This window comes from Leptinotarsa decemlineata, unplaced genomic scaffold (assembly GCF_025532065.1).
Source record: "Leptinotarsa decemlineata unplaced genomic scaffold, Ldec_3_MD MMD2_tig00078422_RagTag_RagTag, whole genome shotgun sequence".
Taxonomy (NCBI): Eukaryota; Metazoa; Arthropoda; class Insecta; order Coleoptera; family Chrysomelidae; genus Leptinotarsa; species Leptinotarsa decemlineata.
This window is the reverse complement of record NW_027412747.1, coordinates 22,454,668-22,479,984: the sequence shown is the minus strand read 5'-3', so window position 1 is coordinate 22,479,984 and position 25,317 is coordinate 22,454,668. Positions and strand designations below refer to the sequence as shown.

The 25,317-nt window shown below is 33.8% G+C and overlaps 1 non-coding gene across 1 annotated transcript; it reads right to left on the bottom strand.

Moving 5' to 3' along the window:
• Positions 1-2,747: 2,747 nt before the first annotated feature.
• On the bottom strand, positions 2,748-21,604 carry LOC111513583 (uncharacterized). The gene is made up of 3 exons (XR_012468360.1): positions 19,484-21,604; positions 8,114-8,337; positions 2,748-3,632 (listed from the first exon to the last, which is right to left on the bottom strand). It is a non-coding gene; the product is annotated as an uncharacterized protein (transcript).
• Positions 21,605-25,317: the final 3,713 nt, after the last annotated feature.

The following is a 25,317-nucleotide window of genomic DNA, read 5'->3' as shown; positions in this document are numbered from 1 at the left end:
AAGATCAATTTGGAACACTTTATTATTTGGCACATATCTTTTACCTAGATTTTGACTCATGATTTTTCCCAATTTCGGAAATGTTTTTCATATTTATAAATTGAAAAAATACAGTTGATTAATGATTCACCTGGATGCTGTTTATCATATCACATATCAAGTCTCACGCTTTTTGACATTTTGTTTTACAAGAAAGCATACTTTCTTTTGTCGTATAAGGATATCAGCTTCCTGGATAGGAAACTCCTGAATTCTATGATCATAAAGGAATATGTAGAGTCATAGAGACGGGTGAGTTGAAAAAGGTAACAATATAATTGAAATGAATCAGTGGGTGGGTCGAATAATACATGACACATCAATAAAAATAACAACCGCAAAAATGAGAAATACAGAGAATTCATAGAAAAAAAACAAAAATAGGAAAACTATTTCGAACTAAGCTGAATAAGTAAGAGAGGTTTTGACTTTCTACTCCTACATCATTATACAGAAAAATGTGGAAATCTCCCAAAAGAAGGAAGAAAACAAATAATTCCAGAGTAAACTATTTGAAAAGATCATAAATGTAGTTGTTTCAAGAGAGTTTTCTTTCAGATTGGTCTGGAAGTTACTTCTTTGCATGATCTCTCCTGAAAATATATCCCTTTCAATTCAAGCTAAATGTTTATTGGCATTTCAATTGTTATAATTATGATCTTCAGTGTGGTGCTGCAGGTTTTTCCGGGTTTTCCCGCAGCTGAAACAGCAAATGCGCCACTGGAATCAATGAAGTGCCCCGGAGCGCCAAATAATTTTTGTTGTTGTTTTACAATTTCATGATTTGTATTTTGATAAAATGTTGGGTTTTAGTGTATCATCTACATCAATGAAAATTGAAATTATGTACCATTGAAAAAAAATATGGCCTTATTTAAATTGAAGGGGTTATATTTTTAGGAGAGATTAATTTTTGGGAAAGAAAGTTTTTGGGTCTCTACTACTCCATTTTGATACAAAAAAAATGATGAGGGAATCTTCCAAAGAAATAGAGTTACTTATTTTCAAATTTGATTACTTCCTTTCTTTGGAAGATTCCTTCATCCTTTTTTTTTGTATCAAGATGGAGTAGTAGAAAGCCAAAAACTTTCTTTCCCAAAAGACCTTATTTACATTTTCATTTGACTGATTTTCACACCAAGAAAGCCAGTTTACAAAGTTTGGCGGAGTTGGTAAAGCATAGTGACAAGTTTTGAAGACTGACGTGACCATTTCAAACATAAAATAATTGCTATAATGTTAATAATAATAATTTATTCTCCATTCAACAATTATAAAATAATATATGAAATTTACGAAAACGTTACTACAATAGGTTGGTGGATGTATTCATTAATACGTAGTAGAAAATCATGATGATAAATTAGAGTTTAAAAACATGGGAAATTTCAATTCTCATTTAACGTAACAATAACTAGTAGCTGAACAAATATACATGAATGATAAATTGATCGAATATGTAAAAATTCCCCTGAAGAATAATTTTTGAAATAAATTATTTTGAAATTAAATCGTTCTACATTCTTTATTCCTTCAGGTAATGAATTACAGAATCGCAGAGCCATGGCTTCACAGATATCGAAATGTATTACTGAGTGAAATAATTTTTTTCAAAGACAAAACACAAGCAGTACAGGAAAATCCTCAATTGAATCGCTGGAGATCAAATTCATTTGGAAAAACGTTCTCAGAAAGTTTATTTCACATAAAAGCAGTTCTCCAAATGGAAGAATTCTGAAACATGAAGTACGAGGTATACTGAGTTGAACCTCAAAACAATGAGCAGCCACAGTCCGTCGCCTATTTCTGATATGTACCGCTCTTGGTGGAATCAAATGTGCCAAGTCACTCCAATCAGATGGATGGATCTTTTCAGGATGGAATTTAGCAACTTCAGGATATGTTTGGGGACGAAACTCCATACATGAGAACAATACTCCAAAGAAGTTCTGATCTGAGCTTTATACAACAGAAAAAGTTGCTGAGGTGTGTATAGTTTTCTGGTTTTAAACAGTGTTCCAAGCTTTTGAGAAGCAGCCTTTGCAGTTCCAGTGACATGATTGTGCCAAGACATATTGATGTCCATCTCAACCCCCAACAAACTTATCGAAGCAAAAAGCAGGATTGTTTGTCCTGACATTATTATATTCAGTTCGGAGACATTTATCTTTTTGGAGAAAACCGATGCCTGGGTTTTCGTCGCTTGAACCTTGTTACTTCCACCCCATTCGAAATTACCTCTAGATCCTCATCAATATATGCAACCTCCTGCTGCTCATGAAGATGAGCATCCGCAATCGATGTCCAGGAATCCAAATGGAATGACCAGACAAGCGTGAAATCGTCAGCGAAGCAATATATTTGATCCTTAGTTTTCCAATAAGTCGTTGATATGCAATAAAAGAGGGTTGGAGACAATGTGGATCCCTGGAGAACACCGGCGTTGATGGTGTTCCCTAGAGTTTGCTATATAAGTTGGTATAAAATTGTGTGGGACTTTAAATAGAACTATGGACCACGTATCTTACTTTATATACCCCTACCAATGGCCCCTTTCAGAAAAACAACGCTTTTGATGGTTCATAATGGTCCAGAACATTTCACATAATTCGCTGAATTGAACAGCAATATGTTTCGAGTTAATTGAATGACAATAATTTGAATATTGAAAACGAAGTTAAAAATTTTCCACTAACATAAACAACGAGTAAATATCAATAAATATATTTCCAATAATATAATTAACTACAACATATTACATAGGTTTTTTAATTCAGCAGAATAGGGTGATCATCATATTCGAACATATCAGAATACAATAAATATCAACAGATCTGTAGATTCAGTAAAGTAAAATATATTAATTGAACTTTTGCGTCACTTGGTGACCATAAAAGCGGGCAGAGACATTCAAAGAATGCTCTGTAATGTCACAGTCCGATTTGCAATTTCACTATGTCGTCATAGTCAGCTTCCACAGCACCGTTTCTCGTTCTATGAGTTTCATTCACCAAAGAAGGATGTCGAATTTAGCTGCACCAGTTGAAAAAGAATGTATGAACTGCCCCGAAGATCAGAGAAATCCATCACGAAAGGTCAGAGCACAAAACATCTCACCGGCTTTATTACACTTTAATGAAATCTGCCCACAGTTTACAAATTGGCGAGGCACGTTTACAGCAACTTGGGCTTCATTAATACCTCCTGCATCCAGTGAGAGCACCTGAAGCTGCGGGAGATAGCTGCAAGGGAGGGGGGAATTTAGGACAGAAACTAGCCCACCTTTCTTCAGGAACAGCGGAGTTGGAGAGGCTGAAAAGGGGAACACCCCCCGCTAGTACATACTGGGAATACAAGTTGTGGAAATTTGGAACTGTGTGAGCCCAGGGGCATCCCCCAGATGGAAGGAACATTGGTGCAAATGACAAAGAGGGCCAAGAGTGGCAATTAGCCATCGAGTGTAAGTTCACTGCCGGGATTTGCTGTCCATGGTCTATCAGGCGATGATCGCCAGGGTTAACGTAGGAGGCCGTTTCTCTTTCCGCTGCCTTCTCGCATTTTCTCCATTTGGCGCGGCGGTTCTGAAACCAAACCTAAAAACAAAAAAAGGAGACGATTACCACGGTGTTCCGAAAATAAGGTGTCATAATAGTTATAAATGTATCTGAAGCTTAACGAAGAATTTTTTTCGAAAGCAGTGAGTGATAACATTGAGTGTATTGCCCATCAAAATACAAGATTATAACAAAAAACAAAATATAAGAGAGTGTTTTTAAAAATAAAAACACTTTGTATTTGATTGCAAATTGCTTTTGGTTCAGACCGTGAATTTGCATTCGCGTCTGCTCTTCCACCAATGCCGAAAATGTATAAAAGTAAATAAATGAGGGTTTGAAGAGAAGATACGGAGAAAGAAAAGAAAAAAAGGAAAGAAAAGAAGAGGTAATATAAAGATATAGATATGTGAATAGCTAAAAGCTGTTTCAGGATTCTCGCCGCGGACCTAGTTATTCTGAATGCTGAACAAATTCTGTTTAAACCTACTTTTAAAAACAATGGGAAAACAATTGTTTTCCCATTTATGGAGATAATTTATTGTGGAGGAGATATTATAGAAAAAAAAATCGTTTGAATATTTCCTTTTTATGTACAGGAATGTTTAGCACTGTCTTTTTACGCAAATTCAGGTTATGGATATCTGTTCTATAAGACAAATATGAGTAGGGAGGATTCCTATATTTGAATATTTTAAAGAATATGCATGCTGCATGAAGACGTCTACAATTAAACATATTCAACCACTTCAAATCTGCTAATTTGTGTGAAATTCTGGACCTTTATCTGATACCAAATATTAACCTGATACGAGAGTTTTGAACTTTTTGTATGCGACACCTGTCGTTGAAATGAGATAAAACTTGTGAATCACATAGCATTTTCTTAACATCTACATCCAGATATTGTCTATGAGGATATATGAGTTTCAATGATGAATAAGCAATTTTAAGTTTGTAGGTTACATGTTCATGAAATCTTAGTTTATGATCTAAAATCAACCCCAAATCTTTTGAATACGGTCTGAATTGTATCTCAGAGTTTCCCATTTTCAAGCTGTAGGTTTTTAATTCTTCTCTGATGCTATCACTTCCAAAAATAATAGCTACTGATTTGTTTGCGTTGATTTTCAACATGGTCAGTGGACACTTTTATAATCGTAGTTAAATCAAAATTATCGGTTACTGCTTGACCTATATCTGAAGATTTGAAAGATAAATATAATTAAGAGTCATCTGCATAAAGGTGATATTTACAAGACTTCATCTTATTGATGAATCATTGCGTTATTAGTAGCAATGGTGATCTACAATGTATGTAGGTTTGTATAAGGTTGTTTCAAAAGTTCTGCTCGTTTCGTAGATTTTAGCTTCGAAGAGGGGCCCTGAAGTGGTTGACCTGCAGTAACTCAGATAGGAATTTGAGAACCTTGGTTGAAAGTGACCCAGCATAGTTCCCAGAGAGTTGAGCATCAATGTTCAAACCTAAAAATTTTACACATGAAGTTTGTTGCATTGGCTTGCCATTTATTTTGACCAGAACACTGCGATATTTCTCATTCAGTGGAAAGACGATTGTATTAGTTATTGAGCTGTTGAGATTGAGACCATTTTGAGAACAATAGTTTTGCATATCATCAACTGCTTGATTGGCCTGACACGACAATCCCTCATACTCCGAGGACTTCAGAGTGAACGAAGAATTGTCGGCAAATTGCACTGTACAATGTTGACGATTACTGTTGTTGAGGTCATGTACGAATAAAAGAAGGAGCGTAGGTCCTAGAACGCTACCCTGGGGAACACCGGTGGGAACGACACAGGTTCTAGAGTGGAAGGTCCCAGCCCTACAGTTCAACCCTCACAGTTTGCATTCTGCAATCCAGATAGGATCTCAACCAATTCAGAGATGAGCCGCGAATTCCCAGACAAAACAGCTTGCTCAAAAATGAACCGCGATCAACAGTGTCGAAAGCTTGTGACAGTATAACACTTATCGTTTTTTCACCTCTATCGAGATTAGAACTTTTTCTGGATCTAATAGTCACGTTTAGGACTGTGTTTGAACACCAATCAGCCACCCAGGTACTTGTCAAAGGCAAAAACCCACCAATAAAGGCCTTGGTCACTGTATAGTGGTCAGCAGCTGCTGTGATTCACTATAACTTTCTGCAACCGGATCAATCCATCACAACAGAGTTTCACTGTGAAAAAATCAACGAAATATACAACGAAAATACGTCAGCAGTAGTTGACACTCGTCAACATCTTTTCAAGCACTTCGATAACTTTCTCACTGGTAGAACAGTCGCCGGTTTTAGGAATAATATGTTCACTTTGGATGCTATCAAATCATTAACTCGTGCTATAAAAACCAGTTTTGAAAGAAACGAAAAATTTTTGGGAATCTTCAAGACCTAAGTGCGGCTTCTGATTGTGTTGATCATGACATACTACTGAGGAAAACTACGGAAGAGTACTACTGAGGAGTACTACGGAAGAGTACTACGGAGGAGTACTACGGAATGAGAGGAGTGGCACTCAAACTAATCACTTGTCCCACTTGTCCAATCAATTTCAGGTACTTTGTATTGAAAATCAGAGAAGCACTCCTCAGACAATGAGTAGAGGAGTTCCTCAGGGATCAATATTGGGCCCTCTTCTCTTTATTATCTATATTAACGATTTGCCAAATATGTTCATATCAAATATCGGGACAATTATGTATGCTGATGACACCACAAATGGCATCAGTATCAATAAAGGAGAGTGTCCGGCTATAATCCCTGGGCAAGTTATGGAACAAGCAAAAACCTGGTTCTTGACAAACAAGCTCATACTCAATGAAAAAAACCAAAAGTCTCATTTTCGAATCCAGATTATCTTACAATGTAGAAAACGACCTAGACATGCTGCACAGTAAATTTCAGGGTGTAGATATAGATGTCAGGCTATTATGGAACATACATATATATACAATTTGCAATAGACTGAATAGTGTAGTATTTGCTATAAGAGAAGTTAAACAACTTATTATCCAATCCGCTGCAATAACTACTTATTATGCCCTGTTCGAATCCATTATTAGATATGGCTTGTCTGTCTGGAGCTCGGAAGCTCAGTTTCATTTAAATTTTATATTCGTCATTCAGAAGATGTATGATCTATTATAAGAGCTAATTTTGAAGACTCCTGCAAACCAATCTTTTAAACGTTGAGAATAATGACACTTTACTCTCTGACAATTTTTGTAAAGTTACTATATGTCAAACCAAACATTAATAGTTACTCTGTTGTGTCTGATATACACGGTCACAATACTAGAAATGAAGATAGTTTGATTATACCTCAAACCCGGTTACAAAGAATGGACGATACTATTGATATTAAAATGTACAATGCCCTGTCTCTCAAAGTACGTTCTCTGAACTTTACTAAATTCAAAAAACATTTAGAGACATTACTTAGAGAAAATCCCTATTAATGACTTTTTCCATTCATTCCCTGGACCATAGAGCAAAGACGCCTTGCGCGATTGTATGTATGTACTGTATTATTATTTATATTACACAGCATATGTTAATTTTGTGGTATTTTGTGACATGTTCTAAAGCTGTAGCTTTGTTATGAACTTAACAAAAAAAAATGAATTTGAATTTGCATCAAGACCAGACAAAAACGGCCTTCGTCGACTTGATCGAATTCCGGCAGATGCATTTCCAGTGGCGTCAGTGACAAAATGATATCTCACAACATAGTTATTTCTTATACAAAAATTCACAATTTATGTGACACATTAGAAAACATTCTCAATACTCCTACGAGTATATCAATTTCAGAGATTTGCAAATTTGCAAAGACGTTGAGAGGGTGTAAAACTACCCTCAAATGATGAAAATCGAACAAAAGTCCTTTCAGAATTCTGCCAGCTTGAAATTCACAGGGTACGTTGAAAGACATCTAACGAACATTTGGAATTGATATCATACATTTTCAGAGGGATGGAAGGGGTGTAATCCACCCCCCAAATAATGAAACTCTCGTCATAAAGATAGTGTCTTCTTGAAATTCCCGAGCTGTGTTGGAACATTTCGCATGAATTGAACTTTGAATTGCTCCCAAATCCACCGTATTCGCTAGATTTGGCTCCCAGCGACTACTGGATGTTCGCAGACCTCAGAAAAATTGTTAACCGGTAAGAAATTTCGCTCAAATAAATATTACTGAGGACTATTTTGAGGCAAACGATAAGTTGTTCTTCAAAAGTGGTATTGAACTATCAAAGCGAATTCTATGCCCGACTTTTTTCAGCCCATGTGCTATTTATGATTGAATTTCCAAGCGTACGCCACTGTAGGTAATCAAAGACCCGAATGCTCATAAAATCTTTTGTTTAGCCTGTGTGCGATACAAAAATATGGTGGACCTTGTGAAGAATGGATATTTCACAATAATAGTTTCAAAATCATGATGACTCTTTTCAATTTCCTTTGGAGGAAATTCAATTTTACTGAACGCACCTGAACTCTGGCTTCAGTGAGGTTCAGCGCCTCAGCCAATTCGTCTCTAGTGAAAACGTCTGGATACTGAATGGTTTTGAAAGTTTCCTCTAACACATATAGCTGATGAGTCGTGTAAGTTGTTCGACATCGTCTAGTTTTTCTAGGACGGTTGCTGCTTGCTTCGTCCAGACTTTCTTCTGCCAATTCTTCCTCGCTCAAATCGCATTCCAGTGGTTCTGTGTCTAGAAAAAAGAGCTATCGTGAATATTGAAATCTTGCCAAAAAATTCTATTGCGTTTCATCTCTCCTTCATTTTGTGACAACATGAAAGTTTACGTTAAAGTATGTGGAAAAAAATAAGGTAAATGTACATATGTTCACGAAAAGTTGGGAGTGTTTTGCCTGTTCGGAGATTCTCTGCTACTGAAAAACATGGATCAAAGAAGTTGCATCAAATTTTGTTTAAAAAATGGAATTAGGTGCTCAAAAAGATTTGAAAGTTGACAGTGACATACAGTGATTGTAATCTGAGACAGAAAAATGTTTATAAATGGAACACGCTTTTTACAGAAGATTGAGATGTGAATGACAACAACAACGAAAGTGGAGAAAATGTTTATGGAGAATTGTCGAATCACTATTAAGTAGATAAGTTGCTGAGGATGTTGGCATACATGCTGCAACTTTGTGTCATAAAGTAATTGCTGGTAAAGTGCCGTTATGACATCGAAACTGAAGTACAATCATCCCAAGGAAGAGCCCAGGGCAGCCAAAACCAAAAAAACGTCACGCTCGATTCAATGTCAAGGTTTTGCTCACTGTTTTCCTTGATTACCGTGGCGTAGTGCATCCGGGGTTATTGCCATATGGTCGTACGGTCAATAAGGAGTATTACCTTGAAGATATGCACCACTTGCGTGAATTTTTGGCCAAAAACAACACCGTAGTTATGCTTCAGCCACAATAATCACCAGATTTGGCCCTCGTCGACTTTTTCTGTTCCCAAGATTGAGAATGATTGCTGTAATACATATCTCAGGTGGACTACTGTTGAATGGGACAATTTAGAAATCAACGAATAAAGACATATTTTTTGAGAAAATTCAAAATTCACCAAATTTTTTCAACAGACCTAGTATACGTTCACTTTTTGAAATGAAATGAAAAAATCCCACCTCAAAATGTTTAGGTACCACATCTAAACTGGCTCGACATGGAAAATAGATGTATTTTGTATCTCTGCTTCTCGTATCTTTCTGAGAAAGTTAGATAGACAGAATTACATAATAGGGAACTTGTCTTTCGAAAAACAGTCTTCCAACAAAAGTGAAAATATAACATTCCCTATAAGATTGGAAGAATTTCTAGTCAACAGAAAAAATAAAAATCTTTTTGAATCCGTTTGTTTAGTATAGTGTAATGCAACAAATTTTTAAAAATTAAAACAATAAAATGAAAATCAAAACGAGACTAGAAAAAATTTGGATATATAACTCATATAAAAAAAAAATAAAAAAGAAAAAGTTAAAAAAAAAAATTGAAATGAAAAGAATTGTTAAAAAAATGAAAGAAATAGTAAGAAAAAAAATAAAAAGCAGAACAACTTATAAGGATTTGCAAAATATTAACCTTCAGAAATAATGAAAAGTGTATTTTGAATCTTGAAAAAATTAAAATAGTTATATCAACGCCATTTGAACTCACCACATATACACAAAACATAACCCAGCATAATTCAAGCTAATTTTTTCATGCAATATAGCTAAAATATATGATGAAGTGCCAAATGAAATTAAATTATAATTTCTAGCCTTCAATAAACAATTGAAACATATTCTTCTGACGAAAACCTTTTAGTTCAAATGATGGAATATTCTCATAGTAATCCATATACACAAAATTTGAGATATTTTCAATGATTTCCAACATTACCATTAACTTGTCGTGTTTAATAATTTTGCCCATCATTGAAAAATGTTCAGTAGTAATCAATGTTATTGAATAAAGTGATCTGGTGTAATTTTCAATTTGTGTTTTATTTCGATCTCCCTCCGTCAGAAATTCACAGGAAAGAATAATAACCACTTACGACAAAAGTGGTAAAAAACATAGAAAGTTTCATTTCTCCTTTCTTCAGAAATAATAATATACACGAAAATCAATTAATATATAAATAAATATTTCGAAAAACAACAAAAAATTCTTTATTTTATAGTTGAAATGCTGAAACGAGAACCAGAAATCTTGTATTTTCAGTGAAATCATTCAGAAAATATTTTCCCAAACAGGAAATTTCATTGAAAATCACTATTTGTTTTATAAATTTTATTCTCAAGGCCAAGCTCATTTTTAAAACATCAGAAACAGTTTTGTAACTCAATCCACCATTGTATAGACCAAATAATTCTGAATTCACAAACATTTATTGAGAAAATATACAAAAGAAATAATGACTTAAGAGTAAAAATTAGTTTTGAAAACGTGTTTCACGCCAAAATTCAGGATGCGCCTTTCGCTAAGGAATCTCTTCGTCAAACTTTCAGTCAGAAAGCTATAGATATCATATTGTGGAGTTGTTCATAGCTAATACACAATCCATGCTTTCGTTTCTACAGCTTTCAAAAACCATTTGAAATCCGTGAATAAATGAATATAAAATGAATATGAAAATGTGTGTCTGTTCAAGGTTTTGCATTCAGAAAGTGACATTAGAAAACAAATATTATGGAAATGATATAAGTTGCGTTTGATTCAATGAGAAGTATTTTTTGTATATCAGAAAACACAACTTTGTATGAACGGTTTATGAAGTTTGGGAAAGAAAGGTTTTGCTTTTTTTATACAAAAAAATATGGGAATCTTGCGAAGAAAGAAAGGAGTCAATCAATTTCAAAAAAGTATTTTAACTACAATTTCTACTACTTTCACATACTTGAGTGAAACAATTTTGCTCAAAGGTATATAGTTTCTTCTTTACTATAATAATAATAATGTGAAAGTGTTTCAAGAAATTGATTCTTTCAATGTTTATTATTAGTTTTGATCAGTGAATAAACGAGGTATTCAATATTGGAAGAAAAAGTTTAAATCAATGAATGAAATTATAACTTTAACTTTCGGCATGGTCAGTAAATAACTATAAACTAGACTATGATATGTTTCTTCTCACTAACCTTCCTGGGGTTTAGAAGAATGGGATGTATAACCATTTCCTAATATTTGATCGATGCTGTACACAGCCCTAGGCCTGACTTCTCTTGCCATAACATTTAATTCAGACATCGTAACACTTGTACAACTGAACTTGTCACTGATACAAGAAAAACTATAGTATACGATGACCTATCAACGTGAACTCACAGCTTTATTCACTCGCGTAGAATATTTTGAGGCCTCCCCTTGTTCCTGGTCCAATCAAATGACTGGACACCGCGACTGCGCAATATTTAGCCCTTTTCGGAAAATCGTGTTACCTGGAATCATATTCAAATTCTGATCCCTGGTAGGAGTTAATGAAGTAGATGTACCCCTTTTAATATTTAATATCAATATTATTATCAGGTGTTATTGATCAACGATGAAAATTGTCACGTGACTGCCACAATTATTTATTGCAACAAAATATTGATGATTAGAATTGGAATAATAATTGAATCTTCATCGATAATAATGACGTGGATAATGTAACGTTGATTGATATTTTTTTCAATAAATATGAAAGGATATTTTCAAACTGGTATATATTTGAGTTTTATTTATTGAATATCACCCAGTATATGCCTTGCTTAATAATGAACCTGAATGAACAAAAATTTGGTCGTGTTACGCGGATGAATCATTCAAACTGCTTTTTGCGATATTGTCGTTATTTTCAATTATATGTTTTGTACAGTTATGGTAAAAAGCCCCTTTGAAGTGCTAAGAGATTAGAACCACGTTTTTTAACCGTGTCACTTCTTATGATCCAATTCTTTTCAACATTGCTCCATCTGTTTAAAAAATCTGTTCAAAATCTGTTTTTCCGTTAATCAGCTGTCGTCCCCATACGAACGACAACTCTCAGAAATTGAGGAACTTGTGCGAGCTAAGGACTAACGAGGTCTTACCTTTCAACGTGTGACTCCTGATTCTGATTCATTGTTGCTTTCAAACCTGTTTTGTAGTATCTCATCGGTATATTTACTAAAACAGTTGCCCAATTTAGCTATTCTAATTACAAAACCAATAATCATGAAGTTATTAGTGACTGCTTGATGTTTATGGTTTATATTTCATTTTTACCTGCCATACTTGAGTCCCTCCTCCTCAATACACGATCCAAAACCTTAAAATTAACATACTGATGGAAGTTATGAACCGGCACCCAACGTGGGGCCAACATTTTTTGTTACTAATATTGCATTGTTCATACCTCTCATTTTCTCAGTTTGTAAATGTTGATTAATCGATTCTGTTTTCTATTGTTGATAATTTGAATGCAAAATTTCATATCACATAATTATAATAATAATAATAATAATATTTTATTGGTTCTTCTGGATCATAACTCAATGATATAGAACAAGTCAGTGTAATATGATATAAATAAACTTATAAAAAAGAAAAAATTATGTACATATAGGATATGAACAGTTATGTAAAATTATATATTAAAACTTATAACTAGGTAAAATTATAATATATTAACAACCCTAGATGACAATCTCAATTCTTCAGTTATATTGATAAGTCATTTATAAACTCTTCAATGGAGTAGTAGGCTTTATCAATCAGAAAGTTTTTTAGGAACGGTTTAAATTTTCTTAGTGACATTTTTCTAACATGATTTGGCAATTTGTTAAATAGCCTGACACCCATGAAAATTGGACTTGATTCTGATCTAGCCAGTCTATGATTTGGTATTTCTAACAATGTTGAATTTCTTGTACCGTAATTATTTTTGTTTAAGAAGGTAAAAGGTCGCTGCTCCGATTTTACAAAAATTAACAGCTGGTACATATAAATGCATGGGAGAGTTAATATTCTTAAAACTTTGAATAGATCTCTGCAGCTAGTACGTCTATTTACACTCTGAATGTTTCTGACAGCTCTCTTCTGTAAAATAAATACCCTTTGTGCCTCACGTGATAGTCCCCAAGCTACTATACTATATTAGATTGTTGAGTGTAATTGGGCATGATAGTACATGAGTACCACCGACTTATCTATAATTTTACTGAGTTGATAGATACAGTAACACATAGGCGTTATTTTTTTACATATTTCATTAATATGTTGATTCCATTTACAATCTTCAGTGAGAGTAAGTCCTAGAAATTTTATTGAATTCACCTGTTTCATTAAACCGTGCTGTGATTTTAACAGTAAACTGTGATCATGACCATTTGGGGCATAACTAAATCTTAGGAAGGATGATTTTTTATCATTGCAGATTAATTCATTGCTAGAAAACCAGTCCTGGGCTTTTAAAATTTCCCTGTGAGCCAAGTCTACTGTGGATGTAACATTCTTACCACTAGCCAGTAGTGTTGTGTCATCCGCATTAATTACAAAATTTCCTTCAAAGTCATTGACATAAATTATATAAAGTAGAGGTCCCAAAATAGAGCCTTGTGGTACTCCAATAGTATACTTTAAACGTTTAGATTGATACTGATCTATTTCAACGTTTTGTGTTCGATTTTGGAGATAACTTTCAAACCATCTACGTGAGTTTCCCCTAAAACTATACTTTTCCAATTTGTCTAGTAGAATTCTGTGGTGTACAAGATCAAATGCCTTACTTAGATCTAAGAAAATACCCAGAGTTCGATTACCCATATCTAGACTATTACATAGCTCTTTTAGTAGTTTTATTATAGCTTGTGCTGTTGAACGTCCCTTTCTAAAACCAAATTGATTTTCATTGAATAGCTTATGAAGATCAAAGAATGAAACGACTGAATTTGACACCCATTTTTCATAAACGTTTGCAAAAGCACTGGGGACAGTAATGGGCCTGTAATTTTCAACTTGAGTTTTATTTCCATTTTTATGTATAGGTTTTATTTTTTTAAATTTTTAAGCTATCTGGGTAAATACCTTCTTCCAACGAGCAGTTGATGGCAAAAGTTAGTGGGCCTGCAATAAATGACGAACACTTTTTTAAAAGATTAGGACTTATTTCATCATTACCAGTAGATTGAGAGGATTTTAGGTTTTTGATGATATCATTAATTTCTGGTTCTGTTGTTGTTTTAAATGAAAAAGTATAAGGATTGAAGTATCTAAGTGAGGGTTCTTCTGATGATTCTTCAACATTGCTGGCCAGTAGTGTGGGTATGGTATTAAAATATTCTCCCTGGATTATGAAAATTTCACAGTAGGATTTGTCACTTCATATGAAATATAATGGGATTTTTTTGTTCTACGTTGAAATGTTATTTTTTCCAAATTTCTTCACTGATGAAGATTTCCTGGCGTCTGATACTTCAAGAGATCCTGAAGCTCCAGAGGAAGCTCATGCAGCGCAAGAAAAAAACAAAACATCTCCAGTTCCAGTTGCTCGTGTTGAAGAAAACGATGTTTTTTCTGTTAACCACCTGTCGTACCACTACCAACGACAACCTTCAAAAGTCGAAACTTGTGCCAGCTAAGGACTAACGAGGTCTTACCTTTTAACGTGTGATTCCTAACACGGGTTGGACGATAACAAGTGAAAATGTATCGACTTGAACCACTGACTCCCACATCGGGCGATTGAAAGAGTGAACAAAGCACCCACGCCAGACTGCCCGGCTATCGATCAACGATGATGATACTAATGAAACCCAGACTGTATTATCCACGAAAGTTATGCCAATTTCTGAGGTATCAACGTGTGAGAAAAAGCCTTCAAGACAAAAGCAATACTCTGAGATTCTCACTTCAACACATGTTAGGGAAGTGTTTGTGGAAAAAGAAAGGCGACGTACCAATAAAACCACGAAATTACCAAATCCATCTGCATCAGCTAAGAAACGGCCAAAGCTGAAAGCGATACCAAAAAGAAGCTCTTAAGCGAAAGTTATGTTCAGACACTTCATCTTCTGTTATGACAATAATGTATGTGATGATGATGAACTGGATAATGCTGATCCGAAAGAGTTCTGCTCAATTTGTTATGAATTTGGTAAAGACATGGTGATGTGGTACAGGCGCACAATGTGTGGAAAATGGGTGCATCAGGACTGTAGTGGTTGCGATTTCTATCAGGAATAAAATGACGTTTAATGATCAATAACATGTTAATCATGATAGAGCGCCATTACCCCCGACTTCGACTATAGGTATAGATACCTGTAGTGATTTTTTTGTGAACGGATTATCCTTTCAGTTTTTCCTTTGTATTAATCAAAGTACATGAAATAAATATCATTATGCTTATATTAGATTTTTTAAATTTAATTTGCGACAGAAAATTTGTAGATTATCGTTAAGTGAGCGCCATTCCCCCACTTTCCCCTACACACCAAAAAGTGCATGTCATAACTGCTTCGAATATTGAAAAAAAATGTTGGCACAAATGTATTATATCTGAGAGGGATTACGAAGAGGACAAGATATAAATTAATTATAATAAATAACTATTTATTGAGTAAAAAGAAAATTCTCTGTATTTTTTCAATAGAGTAGTATAACGAGTTGAAGAATTATCTGGCATTCAACATAGTGATAGGGTGTTTATTAAATATGCTCCATATGCTATTAAATATGCTACAAGAACTGTTGAAAACGACTACCTTCCGCTCGGATAAGAATCCAATCGACTCTAGAACTCTTTCAAAGACACCAGGATCGTTTCTGATCACTTTACGCTCAGCAAATTGAATGTCTGCAGAAGTTTGTAGTAATCGGAATGTTGTTGATAGGTAGCAATGGAATTGTTAGATTTTTTATTACTTGGTAGGTCCAGTGCAGAACAACTACCAAAATTGCTTTTCGCCTCGTATCTTCGAAACAAAGCGTCCTATTAAAAATCATCAGAGAACAAATATCCTAAGAGTAGTCCAAGGAATAGTCCCTTAATTTTTTGCCGCATGTTTAATGAATACTCTGTAAATCTAAATGTATTATTTATCGATAGAATATCATTTCGTGAACTAATTTGAAAATAAAGGATTCTAACAATGATTTGATGCAATAATGAAATAATGATAAAAAAAACTCTCAAAACAGGCTTTTATTTGAGTGCCCTAAAAAGATCAAAATGAAATTTTAAATCACATTTACCATATTAATTCATGACTTCATAGAATTGACATAATGAAAGCTGCCTATCATGAATGAATGCGTATACAGAATTTCGTGTCACTCCTATTTACCGCTGAGGATCTCTCGTACGGAGCCGATCCTGGCAGCGCATCAGGTCACGTTTATGATTAACATGCATTGTCATCGGTTCTGGACCAGAATGCAAAATTTCAGGTCAATCGGATACCGGGAAGTGGGTAAAATTAAATTGCAAGATTTGTTAACATACATACAAGTCAAGTTAAATAAAAGCTTTTAAAAAAAGCCTAAAATGTACTTGTCGTTTGAATTATTTGTATGAACTCAAATTAATAATCCACCCAGTGAAATATACTATTCGAATTACTGTCTGCTAAAGTATAATTCTTTATCTTTACTACATTACACTGTATAAAGATCCTCGCGAGCCTATACAAAACTAATATTTTTGCAAATAGTAATAGTACTAATTTCCATTTTTCAAAAACGGGGTATTTTGAAAGTAGACAACATTAAAGAAATACAAAATCGCTAAGCGAATATACGTAGTCCGCAAAACTTGAACACTCACCTTATTTTATCAACAGCCCTCGTACAGTGCTGAGATGATAGAATGAACAAAATCTAAAACATTGGATTATAAAATTGCATCATTACTTTCTATCTGAAAATCGTAACTGTATTTCCTTAAGTAAATACGTGTGAAAATCATTCCAAAAATTTTGAAATGACAACTTCCATATAATGTCGCAAACATCTCAATGAACTTTGTGAAGTTTTGGATGATTTTTGGGCTTATAAAGAATTTTAATGTCAGTCTGGTCCCAAAGTAGATTTTCTTTCAAAATCAGTTATATGGTCAGAATAGATTTTCCAACTCTCAACAACACAAAATACTTATAACAAACTAACCAGACCATTTTTGTTGTGATTTTGCGGAAACTCACCGAGTCTATTCGCAACACAGGTACGTACTCGACTGAATTAATCCTACCCGAAGAACCCTTAAGGTAATTTCACTTTCGGCATGTTGGTACAATTGGCCTGATACGGCACTGACATAGGTAAAAGATACAAGATCTTTGAAAATTAATTAGCTCTTCTGATGATAATTGATAAAAATTAATCCTATTCATGAAAATTACATTGAATTATTATCATGTATTGCTGTATATCAGAGTAGTACAAGATGAAGGTATTATATACTGTGTGTTACACTTGAGATGAAGACACCCCTGTATTTTAGTCATTCTTCAAAGTAGACATTTGATTTTCAGTTCAAAAATTGCTTAGAAATCGCTTTTGACCCTGCATGCCAAATTTTAACGCAGAATTCGAATTTCATATCTATTATGTATCGTTTCAAGTATCGGCCAGTTCAATTCAATTATTATGGCTGTGAATTCCACTAGCGTCAATCATCTTCAAAAAAACATTATGGCTGTGTTGATCATTCCATTTTAATTCGAAAGCTTTCCAATTATGGAATCAGAGGAAATGCCTTGAATTTCTTGAAATCGTATTTGAGTAACAGGAAGCAAAAAGTACAACTTAGTCAACAAATTATTTTTTCTCAGGCTTCACTGAAATAGAAAAAGGCGTACGACAAAGAAGTGTGCTTGGGCCTCTGCAAACCCAAGGGCAAACCTTTTTTGAGTGTTGTGTCCACAAATTGTTTAATTTTTGATTTATATCATGTACACTCGATGATAAAATCTCTCTCTCTCTCTCTCTCTCTCTCTATATATATATATATATATATATATATATATATATATATATATATATATATATATATATATATATATAATCAAGAAAGGTTAATGCAGTCAAGCTGCTGGAAAATAATTCCATAAAAATCAAAATATGAATAGATGAGTACTCTCTGATCATTCCCATATTGATTTCAATTTAAGAGCCACCGGTAGACAGCTGTTTCAGCCTATTGGGCAACGTCAGTACCGGGCAGGCGGTCCTCGATTGAAGACAAAATGTGAAAAACCAGAAAAGTACTTGATAAAAATAGCTGCGTCAACGCAAGCGAAACAGGTGGTTCCACTTATGTTTCGCCAATTCAGTGTTAACAGTTTCCTGTCTGTGGTTTTTCGAGAATACTTGCCACTTATATCTTCTCACTATTTAATTTTATGAATACTCTGGCAATGCATTTGAAACATTGTTCATTTTTGATGAGAATGTTTACAAACTGCGATGAAGAATATTTTGTTCGATGTCTAGACACATTACAGTATTATTCATCGTTTGTATATCTGTATTATTATTATTATCTACATTAATTTTAGTTTATACTCTAACATTCTACATTTTTCATTATATATCATAGATCTTACATATTTACATACACTTAATAAAATTCTTCCTTTTTATATCTAACATTTTATATGTTATAGTTAATTTTTTGCACAAAGTTATATTCTTCTCCGCGAAAAACTTATCGCAGAAGTTCCTTATTCACTTCCACCATGTACTCATTATTGTATTCGAAATATTGTAGTGAATAAAGTTACTATTATTATTATACTATTGGATCATTGATAACATTTCAATTTGTGAAATTGAAGCTTTTCTGCTCTCTTCTAGTGTTCAGCTGTATTAGCTCTGATTCTTTTGAAAGAGGTATGAAAAATGAGAAATAAAACTTTTTTTTATCACTTGTGTTTGTAACTAACTTTATTGCAGTTTCGTCCTTTGAGGATATTTTCTAAGGAATATAAATAGTATTCGTTTAAAAATGTTCTTATAGCCGAAACTGCAGTAACGTTCATCACAAATAAAAGTGGTAAAAAAACATAAAAAGTTTTTTTCTTTATAAAGCTGTGTAGATCGTGCAAAAGAGTAACTTTGAGACACAGACATGAAAGAAAAATATTTTCGAAACAAATACTTTTATATGAACGCTGAATTATACAAAACATTCGTTTCTCTGGTCAGTTTGTATTCCAGTCATTCGTCATGAAATTAAATCAGATATCACATTTTTTGTTGTAAAGATGGAAAAGTAGAAAATATAAACCTTTCTTTTCAAAAATTATTCACTCCTTAAAATATACCCCTTTCAATATAATCCATTGTATATTTCAATTCGGAAATGAAAGATTGATTTCTTAATTTTCTTACCTACAATAATTTCCTTTCATTAACCACAATCAATCCATTCAATATTTACGATAGGAAACTTCCGGTGCCTTTGTATACCTTCAGTGAATTATGAATGAAAGTTTCAGGTTTTTCCAATACTATTTCATTCATAAAAGTGTCTGTCCTTCCTCATTTAAAAGTTAATTACACTGCCACCAGATAATCTCTTATTAACTTTTGAAGTTAATATCTTATTGGAAATGGTTTATCTCTGACAGTCTGGAAGTTGTAGTCTTTTCTAATTGTATATATTTCATTATTGAATGAATTATCATCAAAAATAGTTAGAGAATGGTGGCTTTTTTGACATTTGCATAATTTTATTTATTCAAGTAGCGGCTTTCAATCATTTCATAATGGTGTCAGACTTCTTCTTTGGCAGAAGTAGTATACAGTGTGTAAAAGCCAAATGGAATAAATTCATTATTTTGGTTACGGTACATATTTTAATAAAATTTCGAAACAGCTCGAATTTAAATTATAATTTGACCTTCAACGGAAAAATGCTACCCTTACCTTCATCCCCCGTCGAATGACAGGTACAATCCCCAAATTTATAAATGGGAAGTATAGGCTTGTGAAAGATCTCTTCATCCTCTACTCAAAAATGTTATCGCTATCAAGTTTGTTACAACAATTAGGATAAAATGAATTAAAATCATGTCGTTACCGAAATTCGATAAAATACACTCAAACTTATTCCAATATACTCAAAACTTATTTCATGTTGAGATAATAAGAATGTAAGCAGCAATGTTCTTCTTAGATTGTATTCTTAAAAAAACTGTAAATAATTTCCGTGGCAACGTTAGTTTAAAACGCCTTGTCAACTTGTTTTATATGTTACAATATTAGTTGTCAGTATTTTAATTTAAGTTTGAAGTTCGTTAACTTCAAGTCTGACAAATGGTTAGATTAACAGAAAAGCATAAAATAACAGTTTTACAAATTATTGGTTACGGAGATAAAACCCGAACACAACAAGCAGTAGCTGACCTATTTCATCAGAAATCTCCTAATTTACCGCCCATATCTCAAGGAACAATAAACAAAATAGAGAAGCAGTTTCGCGAGCTTGATCATGTGGGGCAGATAAAAAAAGCGGCTGGCAATGCAATGAGTGATGAACTCAAATTAGATGTGATGCTTGAGTTTGAGGAAAACCTACATACATCGAGTAGACAGGCATCCACTACATTCAATGTTAGCCATACATCGATAGTAAACATAGTAAAAGAAAATAAAATGCATTCCTATAAAATGATACCTATTCAGGCGCTCATGAAAGATAGAAGAACTTATTTTTGTGAGCAAATGATGGACATGTTGGATAACAATATCATCCAATTAGAAAACGTTATGTTTTCTGCTGAATGTTGTTTGTCTCTTGACGGTCATGCTAATCGGCAAAATTGTCGCTACTGGTCAACGGAAAATCCTCACTGGAACTGTAGGAATTGTAGGAAATCATATCATTGGTCCCTTTTTCATTGGGGGCCACTTGAATGGCGATAATTATTTGGCGTTACTTCAAAATGATGTCATTCCTAGTTTAGCAAATTTATATCCTGATCCAGGAAACCCTCAACCCAGTGAATATAATTTCAGCAGAATAGAGCACCACCACATTACCAAATTAATGTCCGGCAATATCTCGATACATTTCCCAATCGGTGGATAGGGACGCGAGGATCGATTGAATGGCCAGCGCGATCACCTGATCTTTCATCATTAGATTTCTTTTCATAGGGATATGTGAAGAGCAATTTGTACAAAACTGAACCTTTAGGTTTCATTCAAAAGAACGAATAATGCTTGCGATTAGGTCGATCACGCGAGATATGTTGAATAATGTTAGAAGACAGTTATATTTGAGACTAGTACTATGTTGCTGTATCGCTGCTGTTCCAGTGTTTTGACAGAATCAGAATCAACAAACTTAGGCGTGCGTAGCGTTATAGAACAGTGCTTTCAAAAAATTATTCTACAACGCCACCTAGTGGCGAGTTACAGAAAAATTGATACCCTTCTTTATGAAAAATTACTTATACATGTCAAGTTTCATCACGAGCGGCTGAGCGATGTAGAAGTTTATCACTTACCAACCAACCAAGACACATCCATTTATATATATATATATATATATATATATATATATATATATATATATATATATATATATATATGAGTGTCGTTTAAATTGTGTCAAAGTTGCGTGTTTTAGAGATCTATCCAATATTGTTAAAAAATTGAATGTAGCTCTTTTGGTTCTGGAGATATACAGGAAAAACAAAAAAATCCTAAATTATTTTTTTGTCTATGTCTTCTTTATTCGCAGACATATTGGAAATCTGTCGAAATTTTGCTATGGCACTTGATGTGGGCTATCAGAATATGACCATGAATCTTTTATATAGGGTATTATTTGACTTGGGCCACCCCCATCTTTGAATTTTGAAATACGGACCTGTATTTTTTGTTGTAGTTTTCGGATCGTAGACGTTCACTTCATACTGAGAAATCAAATTGAATTTTATATTTGGGCGAATTGTAATGAAAATTGAAATGAAGTAATTTATGTGCACAAAAAAATTATTGGCACAATAAATGTTCGAATTGGAGTCCTTCCATTTCGAGACAAATAATGAGCCAATAAGATGGCCTGCAAGATCACCAGATCTTATTATTTTGGACTATTGTCTATAGGGGAAATTGAAAAATAGGATTTACGCTGGCAGAGAGACAAAAAATGTGGAAGACTCAAATTTGAGGATTTTGAATGATTTCGCAACAATGCAGCAAATGAGTGTATTAAGGACAGTAAATAATATTGAAAACCGAGTTCAAAAATGTCTCGAAATGGATGAACTCCAATTCGAACATTTATTGCGCCATTAATTTATTTGAGTATATAAATTACTTCATTTCAATTTTCATTGCATTTATAGTGTTCGTTTCGGATGTTATTATCACTATTATTTCTTTTTCTGCCTATTAAAACACATTTAATATGTTTTTTATGTAGATATGTTTCAGATAATCATAAAAGGTTTTCTTATTCGAAGTTCATTGTAGAAAACGCTCAGAGCAATGGAAAAAATATGGATAGGTACCTAAAAAGTAAAAAAAAACTTTCGAAAAACCCTACAGTACATAGGGATACGTGAAAATTGCTATTGTGTTTTTATTCAAATCAGTCAACCAATTTTCAGGTCCGTAATTTAATTTCCCAGTATTAAGTAGTGAAGTGAACGTCGACGAAACAAAAAATACAACAAAAATACAGGTCCGTATTTAAAACTTCGAAGATGGGGGTGGCCCAAGTCAGATGACACCCTGTATAAAAGATTCATGGACATATTCTGATAGCACACATCAAGTGCCACTAGCAAAATGTGGACAGATTTTCAATATTTCTCCGAATAAAGAAGATATAGGTGCAAAAATTATTTGGGATTTTTTAGTTTTTCCTGTATATCTCCAGAAAGAAAAGAGCTACATATGTACATGTATGTAATACCGGAAGTAACTTTGGACTCATCTCCATAATATTCGAAATCACAATTCAGATATTCGTTATACGGATTCCAATCATTCTTTATAAACAATCATATTTTTCAAAAAACACTTTCTGAGGGAGATTTCTGACTAAGAACAAATATCAGATATTTATAGTATATTTCCACAATAGTAGGCACTGCCGTGATTAATGGGTACAATATACAATGATTGTGGATAAAAATTATTACTTAACTCTTCCATTATTCAAAGTGTAAAAACCAATAACTAACAGTACAATCGTTACTGCTACTACTTTTCCCATTACTGAAACAGACAAAGGAAGAAGAAAACCTATTCGGTGTAAACTGGATCCTAGTTCAGGGCCCGCGGGGGGCGGAACACACCCCCATCTAGCCCAGGAGACACTCGCGAGACCATTTATTGGTTTTTACGAGATAAACATGGACGAAATTAAATCCCCGGGCACACACACTCCACAGAAAAACATTTCGATATTTAATTCCAAGTTAATCTCGGCCCGATTTATCCCGACTCGTTTTCACGCGCACAAAGAGAATTTGTTTAACCGGACTCCAATAAACGAAAAAAACCCAATTAACTTCGGGGTTAATAGACTTTTTTGTGCACATAACTATTATGTTGACATATGGGGTGTATTGGGGATTGGATCTGCCCTGGGATGTACGTTAATATTATATATTATATATGAGGTGTCAATTTGAAAACTTACCACGAACTATATTTAGGCCCCTATAGAAAACCTGAGAATATGAAGAAGACATTTTGTAGGCTACATTTCAATTGAATGACATCATATCTCTTGAATACTTTCACAGTGTTAGGAATCACACGTTAAAAGGTAAGACCTCGTTAGTCCTTAGCTCGCACAAGTTTTTCAACTTCTGAGAGTTGTCGTTCGTATGGGGGCGGCAGCTGATAAACGGAAAAACAGATTTTAAACAGACAGATTTTAAACAGATCAACGCTGGTGTTCCCTAGGGATCCATATTGTCTCCAACCCTCTTTCGAAATAGAATGTAAGTTGTGCGGATTGCAGATACAATTAGCGATCAAAAACAAATAGAATGTGGAGTCCCACAAGGTACGGTACTGGGTCCTTTGTTCTTCAATTTATATCTAAATGAATTATTCAATTTGGACAGCGTTGGGAAAATAATTGGATACGCAGACGATACTGCGATATTCTATGAGGCAGACACTTGGCTTGATTTGAAAAAGAACGTAGAAACAGATTTCCACTTGCTCAAAAAATGGTTTGACCAAAAGCTCCTGACAGTGAATCTGGAAAAAACTAAGTTTTTTCCTTTTAGCTGCAATCTGTCCAATGATTTTCCATTTGAAACTCTTGATGTCGGCGAACAAGGAAAAACAATAAAAATAGATTCCCTGAGAGAAATCAAATACTTGGGCGTCTACATACATAGAAACTCAAGATGGGACTCTCATATGAAATATACAATGAAAAAACTGCAAACAATGCTTCACAACTTCCGTTCCTTGAAAAATTACTCACCTCACAAAGAACTTAATCAATTATATAGTTCCCTAGTAGAGAGCCATTTGAGATATGGTATAACAGCATGGGGATCAGCTCTGCGTGTACACAATTATATTACAATTGTACAAACGTGAAGTATCATTTCAGCAAAAACAAAGCATCATCACGAAACCTCGACTATAACAAACGACATCGTGACCAACTTACATATCCTACTGTTAAAGGGTCAATTTCACAAAGAGCATATTCTATCATGGCAACTAAATTATATAACACCGTACCTCACAAAATAAAAAAGTCTTATTTCAAACCAATATTCAAAAAACAAATAAGATAACACATTCTCGAAAAAGATAGACACTTTTTGAAATCTGTTAGAGTGAAATAAGTTAGTCTTAGTCAAATTTATTTCAAAGTTGCATCATACTGTATTGTATGTAGCATAATTTCATCCATATTTCCTAAGATTTTATCTATTTGTACAATAATATTTTATTCTTATAGAACGTGTAATATTTGTCTAAGGTTTTATCTATTTTTCTTACTTTTTGTTTGTCTAGTATTTAATCAGCCTATTTTACCTCAAGCTGAAATATAATTTGCTCAACTACAACACCAAATTCACAAAATTCAATAGAATGTTTTGAAGTTTCTACTCCATGAAGGCCATACATATTTTTATACAAATATTTATGTACTTACATATTCTTTATAACTTCTTGCGAAACAAGAGCTCTGCTCTTATCGCCAAACCACGTTGTTCACATATTTT